This window comes from Panthera pardus, unplaced genomic scaffold (assembly GCF_024362965.1).
Source record: "Panthera pardus isolate Hobbes unplaced genomic scaffold, ASM2436296v1 HiC_scaffold_13, whole genome shotgun sequence".
Lineage (NCBI taxonomy): Eukaryota > Metazoa > Chordata > Mammalia > Carnivora > Felidae > Panthera > Panthera pardus.
The window spans coordinates 150,922,015-150,935,641 of NW_026526688.1; positions in this window are offsets into that span (position 1 = coordinate 150,922,015).

Consider the following 13,627-nt stretch of genomic DNA (forward strand, 5'->3'; position numbering starts at 1 on the left):
TTTTATCAAATGTTTTAATGATGAATGAATCTTACGTTTAATGGAAAGGAGTTTTGGCTTCTGTGGAAATTATTATATATGTTTTTATTTTTATAATAAATACTTTCATGGAGATGATAAGCTAGTAATACAATTGAATTCAATCTTGTGAATTGTACCTAGCAAATATATAATTTGATTTAATTTCTGAATAAATAACTAATTGCAATCCATATAATGATAGACGAATTCTTTTTCCCCTCAGCAATTTCTCTCATTCCCACATGTACTAGAATCTATTTCAAATTGTTTATTTTATTCAACTGAACTATTTGTTTATTCTTTTGTCAATACTATTTGTTTTAAAGTAGGTAACTTCGTAATATATTTATTAGAATGGGCAAATTCCTGGGGCGCCTGGGTGGCGCAGTCGGTTAAGCGTCCGACTTCAGCCAGGTCACGATCTTGCGGTCTGTGAGTTCGAGCCCCGCGTCAGGCTCTGGGCTGATGGCTCGGAGCCTGGAGCCTGTTTCCGATTCTGTGTCTCCCTCTCTCTCTGCCCCTCCCCCGTTCATGCTCTGTCTCTCTCTGTCCCAAAAATAAATAAAAAACGTTGAAAAAAAAAAAAAAAAAGAATGGGCAAATTCCTTTGTTCTTCTTCTTCTTTGTCTTCTCTTTATTTTTAGACATTGGCCATTTTGCACATTTATAATCTCATATTAACTTTGAATTCATTAGGCAAGTCCCCTAAACACTGAGATTTACTAAATTGAAATTATAGTGATTTTATTGATTTACGTAGGTAGAATAAATGCTTTCAAACTATGCAATTTTTCTCCTTCTTGAACGTGACTTATCATTCCATTTATTCAGAATTTCTTTTGCAAACTTCAGTGGATTCTTATGTTTACCCAAAGAAAGTCTTCTGCAGTCTAGCCCTCCCTCTCCCTGCAGCCTCTCCTCTTTGCTATCTACCATACCCCCTTTAGCCTCTCTCTTCTTGAACCTGCCAAAACTTTTCCCATAATACATCATTTTTACCCAATTCCATTTGCTTGGAAACTCTTTCCCCTAATATTCACATTGTGGCTCCTTCTTGTCATTCAGGTTTAAGATTATATGTCACCTCTTTAGACAGACTTCCCTTATACCACTCTCTAATGTGACCTTCCAGTCGGTATACAGAAACCTATTTCATTCCCTGAAAAGTTCTTATCCTTATCTGATATTTTCCTTAGGATTGTGATAATTAATACCTGTCTGTTATCTGCTTATCTGTACTGAAAGAAAGCTCTCAGAGAGTAAAAACATCTGTTTTATTCACTACTAATACGCTATCCTCTAGTGAATTCCTATTCTTAACATTCCCAGCATTTTTGCCTCTAAGCTTTCCAGTAGAAAGTCTATATACCTCTTTACCTTTAAAATATACTTCATGATCTCTAACATTGTAAAGGAGAAAAGAGAATAAATAGGGAAATTACATTATTAAGATATCTTTTGAATTATCCCTAAGAAAAAACAAATAACATCATTTACTAATGTAGGTATCAGAACTGTATATGATGCACACTGATAAATATTAGAATGGCACCTAAAAAGAAAAAGCATGAAATTATGTGATAGGTTGGTTATAGAAATAGGGTTTGTAGCCTTATGAGGAAATTTAATAATGCTATATTGTTATTTCCATCTTAATTAATTTCTTAGAAAACAGATTATTTTAATGGTCACAATCATTTGTGTTGATTAGTTTTCTTTCCAGCTGCCCCTTTGGTATACTGATAGATCTGTTTTACAAAGCAGCATAATGTTTATCTTCTAATATTCTAGAAGCAGAACTTTTCATAAGATAATATACCAATGTTTGTTCTGCTAAGCAAAATGTACTCCTAACATTTCACAGATATTAGTGACAACCAGAACAATGACCGTTAACAATAAAACATACATTCAGGCATTTAAGTTCTAAATGATCTAAAGAGAAGATTAAAAGTACTTAATTGTGACAAAAAACCTACTTAATTTAAGAGAGAAAATCAAATTTGAGCAGGCCAGAAGAATTAGAAAAATGTAACAAGTTTTGCTAAAAATCAGCACTGAGTCATTATGTACAGGTGAATATTTATTTTTAGTATACTTTGGCTGCATTCTTATTAGTAAAATAATATATTTTCTGAGTAGTTGCTAAAATTTCTCTGATTTATATGCACAAATTTGCATAATGTATAGGAGGAAGCAACAAGATGTTCAAAAAACAGATGTTGATAATACTCTAGTATAGAGAACACTGTAAATCTAAATGCCCACCTTCTATAGCCTAGAGTTGTTAAGAAGGCAAAAGGCAAAAACCTAAAAATTTAAAGTTATAGGAAAACTTATAAAATTAAGTCTTGATAGCTCTATTTATAGATAGCATTTTGCCAGCACATATTTCCCAGACCAACCAATGCCAGAAATTTCTATATGTGATGTTAAATTAATATTTAAAGTTCTTGCAAATCAATATAGTTTGTGTTTCTGATTCTTTAAAAGATACCATATCCAAGATAACCATTATTGACACATGTATCGTATAATATATATAATTTTAAAATAATATACTGCATAAAATTCCTATGAGAGATGGTTTATTATTTTAAGTAGCACTTTCCAAAAAACCATAGTCCCCTGTCCAGAGTTGAATCTCCTCTATTAGTTCTAGAAGAAGATGGAAAAAGTCTATGAAGAGAACACTTTGTTTGTGATACCACTTTGTCCCACAAACACAGTACTTGGAATTTTCTGAAAGCTATGCAATAGAAAGAGCACAGTGAGTGGGAAAGTTAACATCATTTCTCCGCCTCCTTCCTTCTAGTATACTCAGAAGTACATACATATATATATACAAAGAGGATAAAGTCCTTTGAATGAATAGATAGGTTACATTTAATTATTAGAAACTATTTCTAAGAGAGTTCTCTTTAGCTGGCTGCTAATGCATATGCACCTGGTTTGTGAATTAATAGAGAAAGCCTCACAATACGTTTAAAGAAAAATGGTAGGGGCTGGAAGTCCAAGTGCCATTCCATAAAATACCAGGTTTTATTTTATTTTTTTTAATGTGGGGGAAAGTAAAGACAATTTTTGGCATTAAAATAATAACTTTTCTTTACTGAACACATTCTCTATTTTTGTCTTTGTCCTAGAAACTTGTTCTAAATATATTCACTTTCTGCTTTTGCTAAGAGCTTTGTCTCCTCACAGTTACTCAGTTTATGTTGCTCTGTGGATTTTCCACTGATACTGTTACATAAGTGATGTCTACTTCATTCACATAACTTCCCCTCCACATTAGCTACATGGGCGTGTACAGCTCGTATGCATATGCAAAGATATGGACAACATATCTATTCAAAAAATAAAAATAAAAAATCCCAAACGCCGAGAGTTTTTCCTCTTGCCTTTAAAAGGGCTTCATTTAAGATGTTTGATTTTCATATCTCAATATAAATTGGATTTTGTATCCTTAAAGGATCCAACTCTCACTTCACTCTCCTAAACTGTAAATTTCCTCAACTAGAGAAAATGGAGCATGCAGACCAGACCTTTTAAATAGAGAAAATCTTATTAATATTTATAGACTTGTATAAAAAGGAAGAAACAAGACAAACAGGCGATCCATATTCCTCTGGCTGTGACTCTCATGAGAAGAACCATTTTTACTTGAAATACCTGTAATTTACTTGAAGGCCTAACAGCTAAAGTAGCTAGAAATTTAAGCCAATCACCCTTGGTGTTCTTTACTGTGCCAACTTCATGCTGCTCGATGACTCCTCACTGGATATCTGCCTTCCTGGATTATCTCCACTATATGTAATAGAATCAATAATAAATTCAGAGAAAAGACTGAGGATTAAGAATATTCCAATTTTCTCAACTTACCTATGACAAATTGAGGTACCTAGAACTTAATTAAATTAAAACATAGCCCATCCTAGAACCTAGGTCTCCCAACTCCACTCTAACCTTTTCCCCACTGCCTCATATTTCCTCTTATTTTTTTTCAAAAGTTTTCAATGTTTGTTTATTTTTGAGAGAGAAGATGGGTGCAAACTGGGGAGGAGCAGAGAAAGAGGTGCAGATGATCCTAAGCAGACTCCATGCTGTCGGCACGCAGAGCCGGACATGGGGCTCACTCTTAGGAACCGTGAGATCATGACCTGAGCTGAAGTCAGACACTTAACTGACTCAGCCACCCAGGTGCCCCACCTCACATTTCCTCTGAAAAATTGGGATTCTCTGGATTCTTCTACTTCTAATCTTGAGTATGTCATAAACAGAAAGCCATAGCAATGCCCATCTAAAAGTAGGGATGATTTAAGTTTTAAGGTCCTACATATTGGGCATTGCTGCTTATGAAGTTTCAAATAATTTTCTTCAACCCTGTTTCCCAGTATTAAAAATACATTAACTGAAAGAGAAATCTGAACAAGTGAAAATTATGAATGATAAAAAGACTGAAAATGAACAAATGGGATGAATAAATCTAACAATATCCTACAATATAAAATCTGTCTTTATCCCTTGATCTATTAAAAGATATACACAAGTTCAAAAACAAAGCAAAAAGATATTTATGTTAAAAAACAAAACAAGAGTTATCCTATTGGAGCAATGCACGCTTTCTAACATCAAAATTTCATGTATTTTTTATATGTTTCAGAGTTGAAGTATTCACAACAGATGGCTGCATAAATAGATATTTCCATAAGTAATGACGGAATCTTTCCACTCGGTTTCATTTGTGGGTTTTTTTCATACATTTTAGAAGTATGAACATATGAAAACATAACTTAGATAAATTTCCCATCAAAACAATGTGACACTAGAAAATAAAAATCTACCTTATTGTACCTAATTTAAAGAAAAAGAAACTGAAAAATTAATTCTGGAGAAACAGCATTAATTAAGTACATGAAATTCTCTCTCTCTCTCTTTCTCTCTCTCTTTGGTCTTCAGAATGCTTAGTTTAAGAAATGTTCAAAGGAAGAATTTTTCGAGGAGTAAATAACACATGGCCAGTTACTGCTAATAATGAGGGGATAGTGAGGATATTTTCTTTTGATATTCCATTATACTTACCCTCCATGCCAAGAAGAGTGATGTGGAATGTTAGATGATACCTACTATGATAATACTCAGAATCCAAAAAAATTTCCCCTTTGCCAGTGCCTAGATTATGCATAAACTCCACAACATGTACTATAGGAAATTTTCACTTTAATTTTGTAACTGAAGAGTAATTGACATACAATACTGTATTAGTGTCAGGGGAACAACATAGTTATTCAATATTTATGTACACTATGAAATGCTCGCAGTAAGTCTAGTCACCATCAGTCACCATACAAAGTTGTTACAATATTATTGACTACATTTCCTATGCTATACAATACAATTTCATCTCCTTGTCTTATTATTTTATAATTGGAAGATTGCAAGTCTTTTTTTATTTTATTTTAGAGAGAGAGAGAGACTGAACAGGGTAGAGGGGCAGAGAGAGAGAGAGAATATCTTAAGCAGGCTCCACCCTCAGCATGGAGTCTGAGGTGGGGCTTGATCCCAGGACACTGGGATCATGATCTGACCTGAAATCAAGAGTCAGACACTCAACTGACTGACCCACCCAGGTGCCCTGGAAGATTGTAAGTCTTAATCCCCTCAACTGTGTTGTCCATTCCTCCATTCCCCTCCCCTCTGGCGACAGTTTGTTCTCTGTATCTATGAGTCTATTTGCTTTGTTTTGGATTTCATCTGTAATAAAGTCATGGTATTTGCGTTTCTGTGTATGAATTATTTCATTTAGCATAAAACCTTCTAGTTTTATTCATATTGTCACAGATAGCAAAACTTTATTTTTTTATGACTGAGTAATATTTCATTAGTTATGTATTTACTCCAACTTCTTTACCGTTCATCCATCCAACATTTAGCTTACCTTTATATCTTGGCTATTATAAATAATGCTATAATGAAGAAAGGGGTGCATATGGCTTTTAGAATTAATATTTTCTTTTATTCAAATAAATACCTAGCAATGGAATTGTTGGATCATGTGGGACTTCTATGTTTAATTTTTTGAGAAAACTTGATACTGTTTTCCATAGTGGCTATACCAATTTACATTCCCACCAACAGTGCACAAAGGTTCCCCTTTGTCCACATTCTCACCAACCCTTGCTATTTCTTGTCTTTGTGATACTTGCAATTTTTATTTGGTGCGAGGTGATATTTTATTGTGGTTTTGATTTGCATTCCCTGATGGTTACTGATGCTAAGCATCTTTTCATGTGTCTGTTGGCCATCTATATGTCCTCTTTGAAAAATATTCTCTTTGGTAAACGCCTGTTCACATCCTCTGCTCTTTTAGTTCAGATTTTTTTATATTGAGTTTTAGGAGCTTTTTATATATTAAGAATATTAACCCCTTATCGGGTATATTATTGTAAATATCTTCTCTCATTCAGTAGTTGCCTTTTATTTGATAGTCTCCTTTGCTATGCAAAGCATTTTAGTTTAATACACTTTCATTTGTTTATTTTTGTTTTTGTTGTCCTTGCCTGAGAAGATATATCCAAAAAAAGTATTGCTAAGACCAATGTGCAAGAGCTTACTGCCTAGGTTTTATGGTAGGAGTTTTATGGTTTCAGGTCTTATATTTAAGTCTTTAATCCATTTTGAGTGTATTTTTGCATATGGTATAAGAAAGCGGTCCAGTTTTTTCTTTTGCATGTAGCTGTCCAGTTTTCCCAGCACCATTCATTGAAGAGACTTCCTTTTTCCTAGCATATATTCTTGTCTCCTTTGTTGTAGATTAATTAATCATATAAATATGGATTTATTTCCGGGGTTTCTATTCTGTGTGCTGGTACCACACTTTGTTGATTACTACAGCTTTGTAGTATGGTTTGAAATTAAGGAATGTCATACCTCCAGCTTTGTTCTTTCTCAGGTTTGGTTTGGCTCTGCAGGATCTTTTGTAGTTCCATACTAATTTTAATATTATTTGTTCTAGTTCTGTGAAGATGTCATTGGTATTCTGATAGGGATTGCACTGAATCTGTAGATTGCTTGATTAGTATGGACATTTTAATGATATTCTTTCAGTCCATGAGCATCCCTGTATCTTTACATTTGTTTGTGTCATCTTCAATTCATTTTATGAATCTCCTATAGTTTTCAATGTACTTGGTAAAATTTGTTCCTAGGTAAAAATCTATTGGTAAAATTTGGTAATTTCTGTTGGTAAAATCCATTTGGTAGAATTTATAAATTCTTGGTAAAATATTTTCCTAGGCATTTTATTCTCTTTGATGCAATGATAAATAGTTTTCTTAATTTCTCTGATAGTTCACTATTAGTGTATAGGAATGCAAGATATTTTTGTTTATTATTTTTTATCCTGAAACTTTACTGAATTCATTTATTAGTTTTAATAATTTTGGGATGGAGGTGTTAGGGTTTTCTATATATTATCATGTCACCTGAAAATAGTCACAGTTTTACTTACTTACCAAGTTGAGTGACTCTTATTTCATTTTCTTATCTAATTTCTGTGACTAACACTCCAATGCTATGTTAGATAAAAGTATTGATGTGGATATCCTTGTCTTATTCCTAATCTTAGGGGGAAAGCTTTCAGCTTTCACCATTGAGAATGTTGTTAGCTATGCATTTGCTATATATGGCTTTAGTTGTGTTGAGGAATCTTCCCTCTACATCCATTCTCTTGAGAGTTTTTATCCTAAATGGATGTTGAATTTTGTCAAATGCTTTTCTGGCATCTATTGAAATAATTATATGGTTTTACCCTTTGTGTTATTAATGTAGTGTATCATATTGATTGATTTGTGTATATTGAACCATCCTTGCATCCTTGGAGTAAATCCCATTTGATCATAATATATGATTCATGTAATGTGTTGTTAAATTTAGTTTGCTAATTTTTTTATGTTAATCAGGGATACTGGTGTGTGTATGTGTGTATTTAGTGTTTTTGTCTGGTTTAGGTATTGAAGTAATTTTGGCCTTGTAGAATGAGTTGAAAAAATTTCTCCCTCATCATTTGTTTTTTAACAATTTGATAAGAATAGGTATTAACTCTAAATATGTGGTAGGATTTCACCAGTAAAGCTGTCTGGTTCTGGACTTTGTTGAGAGTTTTTTGATTGCCAATGCAGTTTCATCACTAGTAATCATTCTGTTGTGATTTCCTATTTCTTCTTGATTCAGTCTTGAAAGATTGTACATTTCTTGGAACTTGTTCTATGTTGTTACATTTGTAGGCACATAATTTTTACTGTAGTCTTTTATGATTTTTTGTATTTCTATGTTATTTGTTATAACTTCTCTTTCATTTTTTTATTTTATTAATTTGGATCCTCTTTTTGAAAAGAGAATTGTTTGGTGAGCCTTGATAAAGGTTTATCAGTTTAGTTTATCTTTTTCAAGAACTGGCTCTTGGTTTCATTTATCTTTCTTTCTTGTCTGTCTCTATTTTATTTAGTTTTGCTATGATCTTTATTGTTTCCTTTTTTGGTAACATTGAGCTCTGTTTTTTTTTCCTAGTTCCTCTAGAGTTAGTTTAGATTATTTGAGATTTTTCTTGTTTCTTGAGGTGGGTTGTTATCACTATAAACTTCACTCTTAGATTTGCTTTTGCTGCAACCAATAGATTTTGAAGCATAATTTTCCATTTTGTCTCAACGTATTTTTTAATTTCCTCTTTCATTTCATTGTTGAACCATTGGTTGCTTAGTAGCAGATAGTTTAGCTTGTGCATATTTGTGTTTTTTCATTTTCTTCTTGTTGTAAATTTCTAGTATCATACCATTGCAGAAGGAAAAGATGGTTAATGTGATTTCAATCTTTTTTTTTCTAGAAAGAGAGAGAGAGAGAGGGAGGGAGGGAGGGAGGGAGAGGGAGAGGAGAGAGAGCAGCATGGAGGCTGACGTGGGGCTTGACATAGGCTCAATCTCATGACCTGAACCAATATCAAGAATTGGACACTTAACTGAGCAACCCAAGTGCCCCTGATTTCAGTCTTTTTAAATTTATTGAGACATGGTTTGTGAACTAATATGTGGTCTATTTTGAAGAATATTCCATATGTATTTGAGAATAATATGTATTCTGCTGGTCTGAGATGGAATGCTTTATCGTCTATTAAGTTCATCTGGCCTAATGTGTCATTGAAATCCAATATTGCCTTAATTTTCTCTGTGGATGATCTATCCATTGATGTAAGTGGGGTGGTAAAATCCTCTACTATTATCATATTACTGTCAACTTCTCCCTTTGCATCTATTAATATTTGCTTTATATATTTAGATGTTTCTATGTTGGGTGCATAAATATTCATAAGGGTTGTGTGTTATGGGACTGATCTCTTTTTCATTATATAATGTCCTTGTCTCCTTTTATAGGCTTTGTTTTAAGGTCTACTTTGTCTGACATAAGCATAGCTACCCTAGCTTTCTTTTTGTTTTCATTTTCATTTGCAAGGAATATCATTCTTACCTCTTTCAATCTGTGTCTGTATATCTGAAGTGAGTCTTGTAGACAGCTTATAGATGGTTCTTATTTGTTTGTATCTATTTAGCCAACCTAGGTCTTTTGATTGAAGCATTTATTCCATTTACATTTAAAATAATTGTTGATTGGTGTGAATTCATTGCCATTTTGTTGTTTTCCTGTTTTATTTTTTTACATTTATTTATTTATTTTGAGAGAGACAGTGAGCAGGGGAGGGGTGGAGAGAAGGAAAGAAAGAGAATCCCAAGAAGTTCATGCTGCCAGTTCAGAGCCCAAGGTGGGGCTTGAACCCACGAAACCATGAGATTAAGACCTGAGCTGGAATGAAGAGTCAGACGTTTAACCAACTGAGCCACCCAGTCGTCCCTTCCTGTTCGTTTTTATAGTTCTTCTCTGTTCCTTTCTTCTTTCCTTGCTCTCTTCCCTTGTGATTTGATAACTTTCTTTAGTGTTATGTTTGGATTTCTGTCTCTTTACTTTTTTGTGCCTCTATTATAGGTTTTTCGTTTGTGGTTACCATGAGACTCATATATAACAACTTATGTATATAGCAGTCTATTTTAAACTGGGGTTGTTTAAGTTTGAATGCATTCTGAAACACTACATTTTTACTCTCCTCCCTCCATGTCTTATATTTTTGGTATCATGGTTTACATCTTTTTATTTAGTATATCTCTTAGGTAATTTTTGTGTATTTATTTGATTTTTCTACTTTTGCCTTTAACCATATTACTAGCTTCAGAAGTAGTTGATCCATCCACTACTTTTTTTAAACATGTTTGCCTTTACCAATGAGAATTTTCCTTTTATGTATTTTCTTATGTCTAGTTATGGCCTATTCTTTGCTACCTAAAAAAAGTCCCTTTAATATTTCTTGTTAAGCTTGTTTAGTAGTGATGAACTCCTTTAGCTTTTGATTTTCTAACAAACTCTTTACCTTCCCTTCTAATCTGAATGATAACCTTGCCAGGTAGAGTATCCTTGGTTGTAATGTTTTTTTGTGTTGGTTTGGTTTGTTTTTTTTTGTTTTGTTTTTCCTTTTAGTACTTGAAATATGTCACTCTCTGGTATGCACAGTTTCTGTGGAAAAATCAGCTGATATTCTTATGGGGGTTTCCTTATATGTAAGTAGTTGCTCCCCCCCCCCCCACACACACACTTTTAAGGTTCTCTCTTTAACTTTTGACATTTAAAAAAAAATTAACATTTATTTATTATTGAGAGAGAGACACACACACACACACACACAGAGCATGAGCAGGGGAGGGGCAGAGCAGGGTGGGCGGGGGAGAGACACAGAATCAGAAGCAGGCTCCAGGCTCTGAGCTGTCAACACAGAGCCCGACGCAGGGCTTGAACTTACAAACTGTGAGATCATGACCGGAGCCAAAGTAGGTCACTCAACCAACTGAGCCACCCAGGCGTCCCTAACTTTTGACATTTTAATTCTGATATGTCTTGGTGTGGATCTCTTGGGCTCAATTTATTGGGAAGTGTCTGTGCTTCCTAAGCCTGGATATCTGTCCCCTTCTCCAGGTTAGGGGAGTGTTCAGCTATTATTTCCTCAAATAAATTTTCTGCCCCTTTCTCTCCTTCTTCTCCTTTTAGGACCCCTACAAAGCAATGCTAGTACACTTAATATTGTACCAGATATCCCTTAATATATTCTTTCTTTAAAATATGTTGTTAATTTTCTTTTTGTTGCTCAGTTTGCTTTATTTTTGTTGCTACCTTGTCTTCCAGAATACTTATCTGTTTCTGCATCATCTGATTTGCTGTTTATTCCCTCTATTGTAGTTTTCACTTCTGTTATTGTATTTTTCAGCTCTTATTAGTACTTTCTTATGTTTTCTATCTCTTTGTTGAAGTTCTTACTGTGTTCATCCATTCTTCTCTTGAGTTCAGTAGGCATCTCAATGACTACTCTTTTAACTCTTTATCAGGTAGATTCATTTCATTTAGTTCTTTTTTTCTGAGAATTTGTCTTATTCTTTCATTTGGAACATATTTCTCTGTCTCCTCATTTTTGCCTAAATTTCTGTGTCTGTTTCTATGTATTAGGCAGTTCAGCTGTGTCCCTCAGTTTTGAAGGAATGGACTTATTTAGCAGATTTCCTGTGGAATTGAGAAATGCAGTCACCCCTGGCCACAAGAGCCAGGTTCTCCAGGGGGTTTCCTGTGTGGGTTGTATGTACTCTCCATTTGTGGTTGGGCCATGTGGTAGGTGGTATGACCTCCAATTGGCTGCCTGTGAAATCTGGACACAATTTCTGTGGTCATGCTGGTGGAAAAGTTCATTGTCCTGTCAACTGCAGGGCCTGGCTGAGGTGTAGGGTTACATGAGGCTTTCAGTGGGGCATGACCCCTCGCATTAGCAGTCTAGAGAAAGGTTTCAAAATAACACCTACTGGTGCAGGATTGTTAGGGCAGAACAAACTGGTAAAGTGACTCCCACTAGTGTCGCAGTACCTGAGGAGAAACCTAGCTGCCTCTTGCCTCTCTAGCAGGTGCTCCAAGATTAATAAGTGGGTCTCCTTCACATATAGCCTATGCACTTTTGATGTGGTGTTTTTGCCTAGTTTGGGGGTCCTTTGAGTCTGCACATGACCACTTTAAGAGCTGGGATTTTTTTCCCTACAGTTCTACAGTTTATTTGAATGTGCCCCCTAATGTTTTTCAAAGCCAGTTGTTTTGGAGGTTTGTCTCTTCTATACAGAATCTAAATGTAGGGGTGCTTGACATAGAACTCAAATCTCTCACTACTGGGTGAAATTTTGTGTATCTTTGAGATCTCTCCTTGCTATGGGGTACCACACGTAGGGTATAGTTTTTCTCCTTTGCAAGACCATACCTCTGCCTCTTCTCATATCAGGGATGTCCATTGTTGTAGAGGTTCTTATTTTCCAGTTTCCAGGCCATTTTCAATGGGAATTATTCTGAATGTAGTTGTAGATTGTTGTGTCTGTGGGAGGAGGTGAGTTAGGTTCTTCCTACACTATCATCTTGAACCCTCACTCTTAAGAAAAAAACAGTTATTCCCATCCACATTGAATTTGGTCATTATCCACCCAAATTTTTTTTTTTTTGTATTTACTCTGAATAAAAAGGGAAGTCATCATTTCCAAGAAAATGCATAAAAAATCACCAGGACACAAAATGATATAACAAAATTTTAAGTTTCTAAGACTGTTTATGAACAGATTTAGAGAACATACTTTTTCTTTGAGAACATACTTATTTTAAAGGAACAAAGAATATCCAAAAAATGTTTGGGATTTTTTACTTGATGTTGTGACCTAAACTACCCACAAGGCCTGTACTATAAATGATCATTTTGTTCCTACAGCGTATTATTAAAATATGCCATGGGACAAAGGAGTACTAATAGGCAAATTGAAATTCCCTTACATGCGAATAAAATCAGTGTGTAATAGCAGTTTCATTTCCTCTTAATAATCAGGATTGGTGGTTGCAGATTTTATGATATAGCTCTACAAAATCTTACCTAAACCATTCCCTTATTTGTTCTTCCTTAGTCGAATCATTATAGATAAGTTTTGAAGTGGCTTTATGTTTGGGTTAAATAAGAAATGGCTAATACAGAGGGAATAGAATCTCATGACTCTGAACCATTTTTCCATGTGTCTTCAAGATATGCTCAAACTAGATTCCATCTCTATATTAAGTTTCACTAGATGAGTACTACTGCAAATGCACATATTTATGGTTTTGTGGTTTCTATAATACCATATTCAAAATAGCTTATACTACATGATAACTTTGTGGATTATGTTCAGATATTCAGTCTCTATTACAGATCATTGGCAAACCAGAAACTGTTTTTCAATAGAAAATAGTTATGCATAATAGATGGCATGATTTTGCTCTAATTTCCTAAAGGTCTATTTGTTCATTCTTCCTTAGGGGGCCCATCAAAATTACCATACAGCATTCTTATCTGTTACAAATACTTTAAATAATAATTGATCTTGAAGGTCATAATAAAAAAATGCTAGACTAATTTTTATAGCATCCTGAATCTGTTGTTGAGCTCATGAATATAGCTTTAATA